The sequence below is a fragment of the Diospyros lotus genome, chromosome 13 (assembly GCF_014633365.1).
Source record: "Diospyros lotus cultivar Yz01 chromosome 13, ASM1463336v1, whole genome shotgun sequence".
In the NCBI taxonomy this organism is placed as follows: domain Eukaryota; kingdom Viridiplantae; phylum Streptophyta; class Magnoliopsida; order Ericales; family Ebenaceae; genus Diospyros; species Diospyros lotus.
Window position 1 is genome coordinate 29,612,428 of NC_068350.1, and position 19,087 is coordinate 29,631,514.

At 37.1% G+C, this 19,087-nt stretch overlaps 1 pseudogene; it reads left to right on the forward strand.

Annotated features, from left to right (window-relative positions):
* Nucleotides 1–10,684: 10,684 nt before the first annotated feature.
* Nucleotides 10,685–10,784, forward strand: LOC127789418 (small nucleolar RNA R71; annotated as a pseudogene).
* Nucleotides 10,785–19,087: the final 8,303 nt, after the last annotated feature.

Sequence of the window (19,087 nt, forward strand, 5' to 3'; positions counted from 1 at the left end):
ATTAACTGGCTGCACTCCTCACCCTACAATTTAAATAGCCTTAATCAGTTTGGATGTTCAGTGTTGAAATGGTGAGGAGGTTTAAACTCACCAGTGTGTGAGTGTAGTTGTAGCACAAATATAAATTCCGGACAAGTCCGGGTCGATTCACTGGGAGGTTTATTTAACAAAAGAATGGTTCATTCGGGTTGATTTATCCAAAGAGAGCTAAGTTTTCCTGATTGTGAAAAGGTTTTTTTTTTTGAATATTAAAAAGGTCTTGGGTTGAGGCGAGTTCAGAACCAATGCCTTATAAATCTCTTATAGTAATTTAAACAGCAATATTAATCTGAAATAAACAGAGGATCGTTTCGTAGTTATAATTCAAGATACGAATGATTCTTAGCTAAGCAACCCTCATACATGATATGATGGTTCTGGGTTAAGATATCACTGTAAATTTTATTATACTAGAGATTATGATTTGATCGTCTGAGCTTGGGTATATCTCATCTCCAATTCTAGCAACTTTCATACATGGCATGAGAGTTCTAAGTTAGGATGATGACCCAATCCAAACTCACAAAATCATTTATACACTCAACTCGAGTTTAACTCAGATAAATCTTGCATTCATCGAGGTTTGGCTTATCTTGAGATTCAAGAACATTGGACACTGTCCTCGCCTTAACCCAATATTAGATTTAGCTACTCATTTCCATTTTTAAAATAAATTGGCAGGAATTTAAATGACGGGAATTAAAAGACAGTATTTAAAAGACTATTTTTTAACCGACCATATAGGCGGTATATAATTGAAAGACAATAATTGAAAGACTATTTTGACCGACCATATAGGCGGTATATAATTGAAAGATAATAATTGAAATTGCAAGAATTTAAAGGCAGAAATTAACCGACCATTTAGGCGGTGGATAATAAAGTAACAATAAATGACATAAGAATTTAAATAAGAAAAAGAAGAAGTAAGATTTGCAAGAGAAAATAAAAGAGAACAAGAGTAATTAAAACAACTAAAATTTCATTCAAGAATAATCCCCCCTTACAAGTGCACCTAAGTGCTCTATTTATAGGCTAAAAGATGTAATGGAAACCACTTAATTATATAATTTAATAATACAAAATATCTAATTGATGATGTAAGCAATGATGTCATTTTAACCATGATGTAAGCAATGATGTCATCCTATCCCATGATGTAAGCGATGATGTCATCCTATCCCATGATGTAAGCGATGATGTCATCCTATTTGTGGGACTTGGGCTTTTCATGTTTTTGGGCTTTGGGCCTTCTTTGTGTTGGGCTTGAGCTTGGGCTTGGGCTTGGGCCTTCCTTGTGTTGGGCTTGAGCTTGGGCTTGGGCTTGTCTTATGTTGGATTCTATTTGATTGTTGGGCCAAGTGCACATGAAACATCCTCTAGACTCCATAGTTGGCCCATGATTTTGAGCAACAATAATGGGTAATCCAACGTCTCGATTTATGCCCCTAATTAATTGTAGAAGACAGCTTTCTTGCTTCATCCTGTAATAATATATAATGCAAATAATTATTTATTTTAAGCATAATTATAAAGCCAAAATAGGGATATAATTCATTAGGATATAGGAAATATTGACCCTTATCACACCCCCCAACTTGAATATTGCTAGTCCCTTAGCAATTAGATTATACACCAGCCATGATCTAATCGCAATACTTGCATGAATATAAAAATTTCAAATTCGAAACCAAAATGCGTAGAGTAGAACATTCAAAATAAGTCGAACATTCAAAATTAGATTTATGGTTAAAGGTCATACAATCTTAGGAATGGCAATCAGGATTATCAATACACAGATTTACTCCCTCGAAGTTTTGACTTTAAACCTTACTATGGATTTTCCCTCTAATAAAACGATTCCTCAGGTGTACACACAAGGGGGTGCACCGTTATAAGAGTAAATGTATAACAAGTTCAAACTCGGTGTCATCCCAAATACAAAGAACGTATTTTTATGAAAGAACAGGGAAATTAACATAGCTTCATGACTGGAATAATGCCATAGATAAATAACTTCTGAATTTAAACAGAATTCCCTACTCCGAACTCGAATCTTGAGATCACATGATTTATAGCATCAAGAGAGACCAAACTAGGTTGTAATGGGGCTATGAGGTTAATACGGGTTGTCAAAGAAAAGGGTAAAGTGTGCAAATGGTGTGTCAGGATTTTTTTTTTTTTTTGGCACTAATCTCAAATTAGACATATTTTTTTTTTCTTCAGCATTTATTTTGAAACACTCATGCTGAAAAGCTAAGAGAACTTCCTTTTTTTTTTTTTTTTTTTTCTCTTTTTTTTTTTATATGAAAATACCGAGATAGACTGATTCCTAGAAACACACCAGGTTGGACAAACTTCATATGGTTACAGGTTTAGACGAAGGTAAGGAAAGAAATTGTGCTAAGAACAGCTCAAATGGGCTAGTAATGGAGGTTAATGTAAAGAAAGAAAAAGGTTAATAGGCCCAAATTGAAAGAAATTGCTCTCCCTATCATACTTCTATAAAACAATGTTACTCAGTCAACTAATTCAGAGTTTGAAACCAGCCAAATTCATCCGCTATCATACTAGACATTCAAAGCTAATTGATGCTTTGAAGCTATTGAAAAGATGAGATAAACAATAAAGCATATTTAGAGTAAGTGTTATTTCACTCAGAAGTAACGATTATCAGGCTCAAACACTCACTCGGGTAATAGTCTCTACTTCTGTTGAGGGATCATGCAGTGTGCTAATCAGCTAATTACCATTGCCTTTGACTTTATGACAGATAAACCAATTTCTAATTATTGAACACCCGATGCATGCAAATCATCTATTCTAATTCCATACATATATGTTTTCAAATAAGAAATTAATGCATTCATGATTCATATTGCAAATTCAACTGGCTATCAGTGTACAATTCCAAAGCTTTAGGGATAGCATTATTTAAAGCACACACATTTTTTTTTTATTTTTTTTTAATTCACACAAAACTACAAGCATGCAATTGCAAATTCACAGTTAAACATAGACCAGATAATTCATAAATATACCTTACTCCCCCCAACTTGAATTGCAGTAATAAAATAGGGTTGTTAGGAATACCTGTAACTCCATAAGTCCATAGATTTACTGTGAACTGCTAAAACTCAAACAAACAAATGAGCATACCATATATATATATTTTTATATTTTCACACCAAAATAAAAATTTCATACAAGTCATAAGATAAACAGAATGCGTCTCAAGAGTACAAAGTACTCCTTACTCAACCATCTTATCATAGACTCGCCTAACAACATTCCACAGTTTTTTTATTTTTTTTTTATTTTTATTTTTTTTATTTTTAAGAACACAAGAAAAGAAATTTTGTACAAGTCATAGGAGATGCGTCTCAAGAGTACAAAAAGTACTCCTTACTCAGCCATCTTATCATAGACTTGCCTTACAGGGATAATTCTAAATTAATCGAACCTTTTTGCCGCTTGTTTTTGATTGCCTTAGACCAATCTATCCGAGGCTCATAAGGATCGTGTTGTGGAACATAAGTATGTAATTTCTCTAGCAGCTCCTCGACGGTGGATGCAGAAATAAGAATCTTTCTTGCTGAAGGAGAAATGAACTGTTGGTCCACAGCCTGATCAATAAAAGAGAGCAACCCATCGAAAAAATGGTTAACATTTAAAAGTCCAATGGGTTTGGTATGCAGATTGCTCTTGGCCCAAGAGATTATACAGAAGATTTCTTCAAGTGTACCAAAACCTCCTGGTAAAGCGATGAAAGCGTCTGACTGATAAATCTTACAAGCTATGCGCTCAGACATAGAAGTCGTTTCTACAAGTTGACCGCGTGTAATCCCAGAAATACGTGGTTCAGCCAAAGGGATTGGCATTACACCTACCACATATGATTTTCCAAAAAGTGCAGCTTGTGAAACATAACCATTCAACCCACGACTTCCCCCTCCATACACCAAATTAATCTTTTTCTCTCCTAATGTTTTACCTAGTTCGCTTGCTGCAAGTGCGTAACAAATATCACTCCCAAGTTGAGAGCCACAAAGTACACATATGGTTTTGATTCGACGAACTAACTGGCCTTCCATATTTGTTTCTTTTGTATGCCCTGGAAAGAGGTTTGACAATCAAAAGTAGCTATACAACAATTCAACAAGAAATAAATACAAAAAAAAAGCATGCGTATGTACAAGTAGTTGTGATTGTGGCTCACATCTTCCTCTGGTTTTACGTTCAGAAACGGCTTAAACACTTTCTATGAAGCGAGGATAAGCTTCCCATCCAATTTTCTTATAGATTGGCAAACAGGGTCGTTTTTAGTCAGATTCCCAAGACTATAGCGTTGGTGGTCACTTATGAACTGGGTCCATAAAGCAAGAAGTTCTCTTTGCACTATTCCACATGGATGCGTCTCAAGAGTCAATCGGATATCATCCAATGACTCCTTACTCAGTCCATCCTTTATGAAACTAATTTTATCTTCTCGATTTACGGACGTAAACCCCACAGATTTGCATCGAGTGTTACAGGTCCAACGAGCACACTTGTGACAACCATTCACTCTTTTAGCTCTTCGTTTCTTTGCAAAACTACTCTTCCCTAAGCCCGGGAAGTGCTTAAAACTAGGTGAAGTTTCGCCAGCTAATCGAACTTTTGCTTCGATCAGCCAACGAATATCTTCAGGGATGTTATTACGCATCAATATCCTAAGTCTTTCACACCTACCAATATAAATTTGTTTCAAATCATTCATTGGGAGAGATGGATAGTACTTGCGGATTTTTGATAGTTGAAGATCCATTTTTTTTTTTTTTTTAAATCAAAAGACAACTATAATAAGAGAAAAGTAGAAACTATAAATCTTACAAAATGAACGAAAATACCTGATCGAAGAACAACACGAAGGAGAGGAAACTGAGCTTGCTTGCAAAAGTGTGGTTTGGCTCATACAGATATGGAGTCTCTTATAGAGCAATGGGTGTCACTATTCTATACTTGGCTCGAGGCACGCCATAATTGTAGGGTCAGGCGCGTCTATTTTTTTCAATGCTCGGTGCCTCATTTTTCAACATTTGGCAGTGCGCCTCTTCCTTTATAGGACAGTGTGATTGCACTGCCCGAGAAAATGGCCGCCACCAGCGCCAATTTTGTCTCTCTCAATTCAAATTTTTTTTTTATTATATATATATATATTTTTTTTCTTTTTTTTTTATTTTTTTGGTTTTTTTTTTTTGAAATATATATATATTTTTTTAGTTTTTATTTTTATTTATTTTTTTATTTTTTTAATTTTTGGGGTTAGTTAAATTTTTTTTTTTTTAGGTGCTTAATAAAATCATATATACCACACAAAGCATTATTATCGAGTCAAACAAAATTACTTGCACAATAGATTAAATTCAAACACCAATAAATTCCTAAGTACACCTTACCCCCCAACTTGAATTGCGCATTGTCCTCAATCGGCAATAAAAGGATAGAGGATAGGCATACCTGGCGATCTTCAATGCATGAACTCGTATGCAAAAATTTTTATTTAGATTGCACACAGAGAAACACTATTTAAGTAATGCAGAAAAGAAACAAATTTTTATATACTTTTTTTTTTTTTTTTTTTTTCAAATCTAGAAACATCCATTTAACCTAAATGGAAAGGTGGTCTTTTAACGTCAGATTCCCAGACGAATGTGTTCCTAAAGGTCACTCAACCATTGATGGTGGATCACCCAACTCCACCATTTCTTCATTTCCTTCAACAAGTTCTTTCTCAGCTATGCCTAGATATGGTTTCAGCCTTTGACCATTCACTTTAAAACATTGTCCAGACTCTTTGATTTCAATTTCTATTGCCCCATATTCTGATATGGTCTTGATTGTATAGGGTCCTGTCCATTTTGATCTCAACTTCCCTGGGAACAAATGAAGCCTTGAGTTGTAGAGAAGCACCTGCTGACCAACATGAAATTTTTTTCTGTTGATGTGTTGGTCATGCAACTTTTTCATATGCAACTTAGACAATTTGGCATTTTCAAATGCCTCATCCCTAAGTTCTTCAAGTTCATTAAGTTGTAATTTCCTATTAAGGCTCACTTCTGTTGATTCCTCATTAATCTTCCTAATGGCCCAGTAGGCTTTGTGCTCTATTTCAACTGGTAAATGACATGGCTTGCCATATACCAACCTGTAGGGAGACATGCCTAGAATGGTCTTGTAAGCAGTTCTATAGGCCCAAAGTGCATCAATCAACCTCAAGGACCAATCCTTGCGATTAGAATTGACTGTTTTCTCTAAAATCCTTTTTATCTCCCTATTGGCCAATTCAGCTTGGCCATTGGTTTGAGGGTGATATGGGGTTGCAACCTTGTGGACTACTCCATATTTTCTCATTAATTCAGCCACTGGTTTGTTGCAGAAATGAGAACCTCCATCACTTATGATGGCCCTAGGCATTCCAAACCTACTAAAAATATTTTCTTTCAAAAACTTCATTACAACCCGATGATCGTTTGTTCTTGTTGGGATTGCTTCTACCCACTTGGACACATAGTCAACAGCTAACAAGATGTACTCGTGTCCACCTGAATTAACAAATGGTCCCATGAAGTCTATTCCCCAACAATCAAAAATTTCTAACACCTGAATGGGTTGCAAGGGCATCATATTCCTCTTGGTTAGGCTTCCTAGCCTTTGGCATCTATCACATGAACTACAGAACTGATGCACATCTCTAAACATGGTAGGCCAAAAGAATCCACTTTGTAAGATCTTGGCCAATGTTTTTCTTGTGGAGAAATGACCTCCACAAGCAAGAGTATGACAAAAATTCAAAACACTCTGTTGCTCATGCTCGGGGATGCACCTTCTTAAAATTTGGTCAGCACAATACTTAAATAAGTAAGGGTCATCCCAGAAATAAGTCCTAACCTTCCTAAAGAATTTTTGTTTATCTAGCTTGGTCCAATGATTTGGAATTAGACCGGTGGCTAGATAGTTGGCCAGATCTGCATACCATGGTGTAACAGAGGTTGAGGTATCATTGATAAGGAAGAGTTGTTCATCTGGAAAGGTGTCCCTGATTGGTTCCTTGTCTAGATTAAGGTCTTGGCATGGAAGTCTAGACAAATGGTCTGCCACCACATTTTCTACTCCCTTTTTATCTTTGATTTCTATGTTGAATTCTTGGAGTAACAAAATCCACCTAATAAGACGCGGTTTGGCGTCTTGTTTGGTGAGCAAGTATTTCAAAGCAGCATGGTCAGTGAAAACAATGACCAATGACCCCACCAGATATGATCTGAACTTCTCTAATGCAAACACTACTGCCAATAATTCCTTCTCAGTTGTTGTGTAATTCTTTTGCGCTTCATTGAGGGTTTTACTGGCATAGTAGATGACATAAGGTTTTTTATCTTTTCTTTTCCCTAGGACTGCTCCTACAGCATAATCACTTGCATCACACATGAGTTCAAAGGGCAATGACCAATCTGGTGGTTGAATAATGGGGGCTGAGATGAGAGCATTTCTTAACCTCTCAAAAGAGGTTTGACAAGATGATGTCCACTCAAATGGAACATCTTGGGAGAGCAAATTACACAGAGGCCGGGCTATGCTGCTAAAAGATGCTATGAATCTCCTATAGAACCCAGCATGCCCAAGGAAAGACCTGATGTCCTTAACACTCTTAGGGACTGGTAATTTTTGGATGGCTTCAACTTTGGCTTTGTCCACCTCCATTCCCTTAGCAGAGACAATATGCCCTAGGACTATACCTTGTTTGACCATGAAATGACATTTTTCCCAGTTAAGCACAAGGTGGGTTTCTTCACAACGAGCTAGAACTCTCTCTAAATTCTCTAAACATGCCTCAAAACTAGCTCCATAGACAGAGAAATCATCCATAAAAACCTCCACAATGTGTTCTGTCATCTCACTAAAAATACTCATCACACACCTTTGGAAGGTGGCAGGGGCATTGCATAGTCCAAAAGGCATACGTCTATAGGCAAATGTCCCAAATGGACATGTGAAAGTGGTCTTTTCCTGGTCCTCTAGGGCAATGTCAATCTGGTTATATCCTGAATAACCATCAAGGAAACAATAGAATGCTTGTCCAGCTATTCTTTCAAGGACTTGGTCCAAGAACGGCAATGGAAAATGGTCTTTTCTAGTCATTGCATTGAGTTTTCTGTAATCAATGCACACTCTCCATCCGGTTTGGATGCGAGTAGGGATCAACTCATTCTTTTCATTTCTCACCACTGTGACTCCAGACCTTTTTGGGACCACTTGAGTGGGGCTGACCCACTTTGAATCAGAGATGGGGTATATAATACCCGCATCCAGCAACTTTAGCACTTCTTTCCTAACCACCTCTTTCATGTTAGGATTGAGTCTCCTCTGCATTTGCCTAACAGGTTTAGCATCCTCCTCTAGAAATATCCTATGAGTGCAAGTCAAAGGACTAATTCCATGCAAGTCTGAGATGGTCCAACCTAAGGCTTTTTTATGAGCTCTCAGAATGTTTATCAGCTGAATTTCCTGTTGGGATGTCAAACTTGAAGAGATGACTACGGGGAGTGTGTTCTCATCACCTAGAAATGCATATTTTAACTCACTTGGCAAAGGTTTCATTTCAGGTGTGGGTGAGGTATTATCAGATTGTGACTCCTCATTGTTCAGAGAACCCAATGGTTCTGATTTGGGAATCCATTGAGCCACAGGCATTGCTTCTTCCTCCCTAGTGTTCTCTAATTCTTTTAACTTTCTCTCTTCTTGATCTTCTTCCATAGATTTGTTCAAAAATTCTTTTGCAAAATAGTCCTCAGCTAATGTTTGAACCAAATCTACTTCCTCCACCTCATTCTCAGCTATGTGTTGTTTGGAAACTCTAAAGATATTCATCTCTACAGTCATGTTTCCAAATGATAACTTAAGTATTCCATTCCTACAATTAATTATGGCATTTGAAGTTGCTAGGAATGGTCTACCAAGAATGACTGGAACAGGGGGTTGAGGGCCTTGATGGGGTTGTGTGTCCAAGACTATAAAATCAACAGGGAAGTAAAATTTGTCCACCTGCACTAATACATCCTCCACTATCCCCCTAGGGACTTTGATTGACCTATCAGCAAGCTGTAGGGTAACTCTTGTTGGCTTGAGTTCTCCTAAGCCCAGTTGCTGATATACACTATAAGGAAGCAAATTGACACTTGCTCCTAGATCTAAGAGTGCTTGGTCCACCCTCTGGCTTCCAATTATGCAAGAAATGGTTGGGCTACCAGGGTCTTTGTACTTAGGAGGTGTTTTAAGTTGCAGGATGGAACTCACCTGTTCGGTTAAGAATGCTTTCTCCTTGATGTTGATCTTTCTTTTAACAGTACACAAGTCTTTTAAGAATTTTGCATAAGATGGTGTCTGTTTGATTGCATCAAGTAGAGGAATGTTAATCCTCACCTGCTTGAACACTTCATAAATATCAGCATTTTGTTTTTCCCTCTTTGTTTGAGTAAGTCTTTGAGGGAATGGTGGTGCAGGGTTGCTCTTGAATTCTTCCACCTTATTTTTTTCTTTATCTTCCTTTTTTTTGTTTTCTAGTTTTTCCTCCAAAGCTGGAGCATTGTCATTTTTTATATTTTCATTTTGTTCTTCTTCTTGTGCATTAGGTTGGTTTGTCCTAGGGTCATCTGGTTTGTCAATTATTTTTCCATTCCTAAGGACAGTGACTGCTTGCACCTGCTCATGATTATAGTTCCCACTATTTGATGATTCCACTTGATTTGTTTGCCTCACGGGGTTGGGATTTGGTTGAGAAGGGAATTTCCCAGGTTCTCTCACAGTCAAGGTTTGAGTTAGCTTGGTTAGCTGACTCCTCATGTCCTCAATTGCCCTATTTGTTTGCTCTTGGAATTTTGCTACCTGAGCATTGTTCCCCATCTGCCCTTGCATAAATTGTTGTAGAGTATCCTCTAGGGATCTCTTATGCGGTGGCTGATATGAGCCAGATGGTCCTTGGTTAGGTTGGTAGAGCTGTGGCTGAGGTTGTGGCTGTGGTTGTGAGGGAAATGGTTGGTGTGGCTGAGGTGCTGAATCATTTCTCCAAGAGAAATTTGGGTGGTTCCTAGAATTTGGATGGTAGGTGTTTGAGTTTGGGTTGTACCCTTGATAATTTCCACCCTGGTTCTGGTTTTGGTATATCCTACCCTCTGTTTGCCTTGGTTGTGAGTTTGAAGTTTGGCCATACAACACTTCTTTGAAAGCAGGGAGAGTTGGACACTCCTCTGTTCTATGGCTATTGGCTTCACACACTACACAATGCACCTCTATCTCATTGATAGCCTTCATTTTTTTCATCTCCAATTCTTCCATTTTCTTTGTCAACAGAGCTAATCTAGCACTGATGTCATCAGTTTCATTTAATTGGAGTTTTCCCTTTGGTTGTGGATTGTATTGGTCTCTCAAATCTCCCATGGTTAATGGCCCAACTTCCCAATTTCTAGAGTTTTCAGCTACATGGTCAAAGTATGCAACAGCCTCTTCAGGAGTTTTTTCATAAAAGTCACCATTACACATGGTGGACACCAGCATTTTCAAATTAGGAGTTAAGGCATTAAAGAAGAAACTAACTACCCGCCATTGTTCAAAGGCATGGTGTGGGCAAGAATGCAAGAGGTCCTTGAAACGTTCCCAAGTTTGAGCAAATGTTTCATTTGGTTTACAGACGAAATTCATCATTTGCCTTTGGAGTGATGCTGTTCTATTAGCTGGGAAGTATTTTTTTAGAAATTTTGTTTGCATCTCCCTCCAAGTTCCTATTGATCTGGGCTCTAGAGTCCCTAACCACATTTTTGCTTTATCCTTGAGTGAGAACGGGAAGAGTTTTAGTCTAACAGTGTCCTCATGAATATTTTGATCCCCACAGGTACCACATACCTCTTCAAAATCCCTCATGTGTGTATATGGATTTTCAGAATCCATACCATGAAATGTGGGGAGCATTTGTATGGTACCTGGTTTAAGGACAAATCGATGATGGTTTATTGGTAGGATTATGCAAGAGGGAGTGGTTTGCCTTGGAGGGTTCAAATAATCCCTGAGAGGTTTAATCTCATCAACATCATGTTCTCCATGATCACTCCCGTGAGCAGATAGGTTTTCATTTTGTTGAGACATTATGGATTGTAAAAGTGATATTTCAGTCTCTGATAAAGAATCTATAGAATGGTTTAACTGATGGTTTAACTGATGGCTTAAGATTCTACCAGATCTAAGTCTCATACAATTTGAATAATATGCAAACAGTTAAGAAAAAAAAAAATTATTAAGAACAAAGTTACCCGTGGAGTGAATTTTTTTCTTCTGTTGTACCTCCCCGGCAACGGCGCCAAAATTTGGCTGCACTCCTCACCCTACAATTTAAATAGCCTTAATCAGTTTGGATGTTCAGTGTTGAAATGGTGAGGAGGTTTAAACTCACCAGTGTGTGAGTGTAGTTGTAGCACAAATATAAATTCCGGACAAGTCCGGGTCGATTCACTGGGAGGTTTATTTAACAAAAGAATGGTTCATTCGGGTTGATTTATCCAAAGAGAGCTAAGTTTTCCTGATTGTGAAAAGGTTTTTTTTTTTGAATATTAAAAAGGTCTTGGGTTGAGGCGAGTTCAGAACCAATGCCTTATAAATCTCTTATAGTAATTTAAACAGCAATATTAATCTGAAATAAACAGAGGATCGTTTCGTAGTTATAATTCAAGATACGAATGATTCTTAGCTAAGCAACCCTCATACATGATATGATGGTTCTGGGTTAAGATATCACTGTAAATTTTATTATACTAGAGATTATGATTTGATCGTCTGAGCTTGGGTATATCTCATCTCCAATTCTAGCAACTTTCATACATGGCATGAGAGTTCTAAGTTAGGATGATGACCCAATCCAAACTCACAAAATCATTTATACACTCAACTCGAGTTTAACTCAGATAAATCTTGCATTCATCGAGGTTTGGCTTATCTTGAGATTCAAGAACATTGGACACTGTCCTCGCCTTAACCCAATATTAGATTTAGCTACTCATTTCCATTTTTAAAATAAATTGGCAGGAATTTAAATGACGGGAATTAAAAGACAGTATTTAAAAGACTATTTTTTAACCGACCATATAGGCGGTATATAATTGAAAGACAATAATTGAAAGACTATTTTGACCGACCATATAGGCGGTATATAATTGAAAGATAATAATTGAAATTGCAAGAATTTAAAGGCAGAAATTAACCGACCATTTAGGCGGTGGATAATAAAGTAACAATAAATGACATAAGAATTTAAATAAGAAAAAGAAGAAGTAAGATTTGCAAGAGAAAATAAAAGAGAACAAGAGTAATTAAAACAACTAAAATTTCATTCAAGAATAATCCCCCCTTACAAGTGCACCTAAGTGCTCTATTTATAGGCTAAAAGATGTAATGGAAACCACTTAATTATATAATTTAATAATACAAAATATCTAATTGATGATGTAAGCAATGATGTCATTTTAACCATGATGTAAGCAATGATGTCATCCTATCCCATGATGTAAGCGATGATGTCATCCTATCCCATGATGTAAGCGATGATGTCATCCTATTTGTGGGACTTGGGCTTTTCATGTTTTTGGGCTTTGGGCCTTCTTTGTGTTGGGCTTGAGCTTGGGCTTGGGCTTGGGCCTTCCTTGTGTTGGGCTTGAGCTTGGGCTTGGGCTTGTCTTATGTTGGATTCTATTTGATTGTTGGGCCAAGTGCACATGAAACATCCTCTAGACTCCATAGTTGGCCCATGATTTTGAGCAACAATAATGGGTAATCCAACGTCTCGATTTATGCCCCTAATTAATTGTAGAAGACAGCTTTCTTGCTTCATCCTGTAATAATATATAATGCAAATAATTATTTATTTTAAGCATAATTATAAAGCCAAAATAGGGATATAATTCATTAGGATATAGGAAATATTGACCCTTATCATTAACTGAAACTCAAATCATCAATAACTCAACTAATCATAACTAGAAGCGTCTCAAACAACTGTAATGAAAACTCCGAATCCAAAACAAACTGGAAACATAATCTATTGACTAAGGAAAAATCCTTCAACTGATATATAAAGTAATCTAAACTGACAAAACACCATAAAACTAACAAACTCCCAAACATCTTTAATCTTAAGTGACTCCATGTACACACACTACTGAACACTGTTGCTAGGCCCCACATCTGGTACTCCCCCGCTAAGACCTGGAATGATGAAGAGTGCAAGGTGAGCTACAAAGTTCAGCAAGTAATAAGGTAGAAAGAATAATTGAAGTTGAATCGAAGAATATCGATACTGATAAAATACTTATTGAACTTGTACTGAGTATAACACTATCTATTTGCATTCACAAAATATAGTGCACATAAACTGTAAACTAAATGCAGGTATGCAACTTTGGCTCATAGGCTCACATAATCTAATAACACATACCTGTCTGATCTGAGTCCTGCATACATAAAAACTGTAAGCACATACTGTGGGCAATATGCCCCTAGCCCTATAGTCGACATCAGGCAACCAAAATATAAACTGAAACAGAAACTGGTGGGATCCCCGCGGACTAGCCGCCTTGCGCGCATAATGCAATGCCCACATACATGCTAGCATACGATATGTAGTGCTCCATAGAAAGTCATCCTCAATGCTCATACCAAGATGTATGCACATAATCTCACAAAAATAATGATGATCATGTCATAATAAATGCTAATCATGTAATTTGATCTTCAATATATTGGAATACAAAGATTTACTCGTATTTTCCCTTAAAATACAAGATTTACTGATATTTACTTAATTATTTAATTATTTATTTATTTTGAGGGTTACAACATGAAGACTTCCCAGGGGGTCACCGATCATAAAATTACTCCCACCCGAGCACGCCTAACTTTGGAGTTTTGAAAATATTGGAACTAAATATGAAAAAGATGGAATTTCGGTGTGAGTGTTATACATCCTAGGCCCATTTGGATATGGAATTCACCCATCTGAATATAAGACACAAACTTTGAATGAGTTGTGAGAGTCATCCGAATGAGCAAGGACTCATCTGGATACAAGACACATACATATTTAGACACATCCAGATACAACACAAAGCATCCAAATATCACTCACAAAAAGCCTTAGACTCATCCGGATACAACATAAAGCATCTGGATATCACTCACAGACAACTAGACACATCCGGATATGACTCAAGGCATCCGGATACTACTCACAATCATTACTGGACACATTCGGATATGAAAACGAAGCATCCAGATATCACTGGGTCATCCGAATATGAACAAGAGCTATCCAGATGTCACTCACATAAAACTTTTTGACCCATTCAGATAGTCTCTAACCTATCTAGATGCTACTCACATGCTCTGAAAAATCTATCCGGATATGAGGGAACCTATCCGGATGTCTGCAACCTGATAACCCAGAAACGAACGAACACAGAGACTCCATTCTTGATTCAAACTTAACAAAACTACACCATTTCGAATAAAATCTTAGGAAAACAAATCCCAATCGACATGAAACAACTTTAGGAATGATTTAATGATCATATCTATAAAAAGAAATGTTGAAGAAGACATGCATGATCTAACATGAACTCACTATATATGCGTGCATATACATATATACATACTGACTATATTAATCTGAAACACAACTGAGAAATCCTGAATCAATTGAGGATATTACTAAAATATAATCCCGTAAGAATGGATTATAGGGATGGAATACTTGCCTTATGATCGATCGGATCGACAATTCGCCAAACCACTTCGCCTATGCAAACACTGATGTTGTTCTTGGCTCTCTGTTCTTCACAGAAATCTCCTCTAGCGGCATGAGAAGATTATGACTAATAAACTGAATATATATAAGCATCATAAGCCCTAGAAATCATCTCTCAATCTCCTACTACAATTTGGAGACTCTTAACTTCATCTCCCGCATGGACTCCCAATCACGAAAAACTTTAATTAGATAATTAAATTCTAATCACAAATTGCTAAATGACCTTCATGTCCTAGCATTTAATTACCACAATTTAAAAAGAATTAAATGCTATTTAAATGCTATTCTCTCAATTAAAAATATTCTAAATTACCACATTAAAATTAAATTGACAAATTCCTTTAACTCAAGAAATAACTAAATACCAAAATAATTCTAAATAAATTCTGGACCCTCTAATGGGTCGTTACAATTGTGGCCTGGAAACCACGACAATAGAATTTGTAAAGAGGGAAAGCTGGGGTCGAGGCAGAGCGAGGTTGACAGCTGACAGGAGCCTATTGATGGAGATAGGCATCGGGTAGTTTCAGTCCTTGATGTCCTGTCCGAAGTCAAAGACGATCTCCTAGGGGCATCTTTGGGATCGCTCGGGATTGACCTCTTGTGAGCTTGGGGCATATCTACACTCACAAGAACAAGTTAGAAGGCACGCGGGGATTCCTCACCCACATATGCTCTCTGATGCTTAAGTCAGTACCTATAGGAGAAAGGAGAAATATACAAATAGTGCATGCTATTATTAGACAGGGGATAGTTATACCTTTCTCGACGAGAAAGGGTCAATCTTAGTACCGTTATAGGATATCGGGGGTGTGCCTATATGTTAGTAGCACTCGGACAGGCTTAAGAGAAATCCCTCCCGGAGAGCCAGACAACTTAGGGGCTCTCCGGGAGAAGGTGGGCCTCATGGTGGGTTGCCGAAGCAGGGTTTCAGCCCCTAAGGGACCTGCCCAAGCGTAGCTCTAGGTTTAATAAGAGATGTCTCGAGATGAACCTTACCTAACCACTTATTCCTTAAAGAACACATCGCGTTTCATGGATGCCAACACATTATATTACCCCCTATAGGCATATCACAGGCGAAACCATATGAACATCATATATATCCTCTAACATTATATACATTGCCTCTGGGCATGCCCCTAGCCAAAGCCGCATGCCCACATATACATGCACTTTAAACATTACATATCAACCTTAGCCTATTGTATAATCCCATCCCACTCTATAAAGCCACATCCCTGGCCATCACGAGAGCATATGAGTGAATGCTCTCTCTCTATATATATATATATACACATTATAGTTGCAGGGGAGAAATAGAGAAGGAGAGAGAAGCCTCTCGGGAAGGCTTCTTCCCGAGAGAAGCTGGATGCCGCCAAGAGCTCTCGGGAAGAGCCCTTCCCGAGAAAAGCCATCACCGCCAGGGGGTGCTCTTGCCTCGCCAAGAGAAACTTTCGCCACGAGCCACCTTGCCAAGAGCCACTGAGAGAGCTCGCCTTGTAGAGAAAGGCCGGCCACCGAGAGGGATTGTAGCCATGGCTGAGGGGCATGCTGCTTCTTAAGGAGAGAGAAGCTGCAGAGGAGAGCTACGGAGAAGAGAAACCCGTCATGCTAAGAGAACGCAGCTCTCACTGAGAGAGCTGCTGCCACTATTGATGCTCTCGGGAGCTTGCTGTTCCTTCTCTGAGAGAAAGCAAAAGCTCTCTGAGAGAGCTTGATCTTGCCGAGAGGAAAAGGTTCCTCTCCGAGGGAGGAAAATCTCTCTTGGAGAGAGATCGACAGAGAGCGCGAGAAAGAGAGATTGGGCGAGAGCATGGGAGGGAGAGAGAATGAGATGAACAATGGGCCTCCTTCTTTCCTTTGACCAGCCTTTTGACCCCTTTTATTTAGGGCCTCTCAACCTTATTCAATTACAGTTTTGCCTCCTTAAATGCTACATTATTCGTTTGCTCTCCGATTTAAATAATTTCTTCACTGTTTGACCATAATTTTTCTAGGGATTGAAACCCGGGCTTAGGACCACTTTTGGGGTTCGCCCGTCTAAGCCTAATGACCAAAATACCCCTAGGCGCCTAATGATTGAAATGCCCCTAGGTAGACACTCAGGAATTCTACGACACAACAAAAGTTTTTGTGTTTTCCATACAATACGGGCATGCTAATCTACCTGATATCATCCAACCAAATAATATTCCATATGTAGAAATTCATTGACTGACCACAATAAAGCTGCTTTCATCATAAAGTTTTGCTTTGTTGATATGTCATAAGTTAACACTTTTTCATGCCAAACCAATTTTAGTTCATCAATTAAAGGCTATAAAAACATGTATATCTTACTTTTTGGATTTAATGAACTTGGAATAATAGCCATTAGAAACATAAACTCTCTTTTCAAACATAATCCAAGCAGCAAGTTATATGGGGTCACAATGACTAGCCAACAAGAGTACGGGCGGCCCGATTGACCATACGGAGTGAACCCATTTGCACACAAACCAAGCCTCACATTTCTAAGATCGGCAGAAAAGTCAGGATGCATGTGATCACAATATTTTCATGTTTCACCGTCAGACAGGTGAGATAATACCCCAAACTCTCTTTGATTTTTATAGTGTCATCTCATGTTCGAAGCAGTAATCGTTGAAGCATAGATTCTTTGCAATCTTGATATGATGGTCAAATACCACATTTAAAAGGAATTTCTTTAAATTTTTTCATGCCACTTTTTGTCGGTCTAAAATGAGGATGACTGCAAAACCTACAACTCATCTCAAATTCATCATCCTTATAATACAACATACAATTATTTGGACAACAATCGATCTTCTAACAACCAAGTCTAAGTTTAGGAACCAACTTCTTAGTATGATAAAAGTCACTAGGCACACGATTACCAGTTGGCATTGTATGTTGCATAAACTGCATGATTTCATTATAACAGCCTTCGGGCATGTTGTAATCAAACTTGATACTCAAAATCCTAACTGTAGTAGAAAGTTCACTCTTTGTGTCACAATATGGGTATAATAGGAATTGTGCAACAGATAACATCTCATAAAATGTTTTTGCATTTTCATTAGGTGGTTCCTCAATATTGTACGACTGATGACCACTTCTGCTAACCGTTCCTTGCATTGTAGCAGGCCCATGTAATGGTCTTGCCACATCCATTACCATTTGGTCATACGGATTAAACTGATATATAAAATTATCTTCTCTATAATATTCATTTACAATAACACTTGGAGGCATTATTGGCATGTTTTCCCCATGGTTCGTCTAGTAATAGTACCCTTTCATGAACCCCATGCTTACAAAGATCCATTTTCACCTCATTAACTGATTTGAACTTCAAACACTCACATTTCATACAAGAACACTTCAACACTCCTAATCTTATGGAACTTTCTTGAGTAGATACAAGTTGAATGAACTCATCGACACCAGCATAAAATTCAAGAGTGATCCCACCCTTTCTTGGCATATACTTATTATCATTTCACTGACGATGCAACAAGACTTTTATTTTCAATTCAAAATTGTATAACGAACATGTGCTAATTCCTAATAGATAATTTATCCTGAAAATTAATCAAATTATATTTCATGACTCCAAACTGTCACAGGCAACTGATAAATATGAACAAGAAATAAATATAATAATAGATAATTTATTATTCTCTTAAATTTTGTTTATTTAATGTGCATATTTATTAATAAATAAATATAACATTGAGATAAATTTTGATCTTTTTAAAATACTATAGATTTCTAAATTAAATTAAATTTTATAAATAGACTTGTTTGAACTAAATATTCAGAATATTTTCTGTATTACTTAATTCTATATGTTTGAATTGATTTTTTCTTAAATACTTATTTAAATTTTTATTTCCTTTAATACTTAAACACTTATTAAAGTTTTTGTTCTTTACATTTTTTATTTTATTTTGATTGAGTTATTAAGAACATTATGGTTAAAATAGTGTACCTAATTTATTTTCTATGTTAGTTGTAAATGTCTCACATTGAAATTTTATTTTTTATTTTTAGTGTTTGATTTTAAATAAAAATCTTAAAATCTATTAGTGTGCTTATTTCATTTTATAACAACAAAATATATTTTTTCATGAATAGTATTTTTATTTTTAATATTTC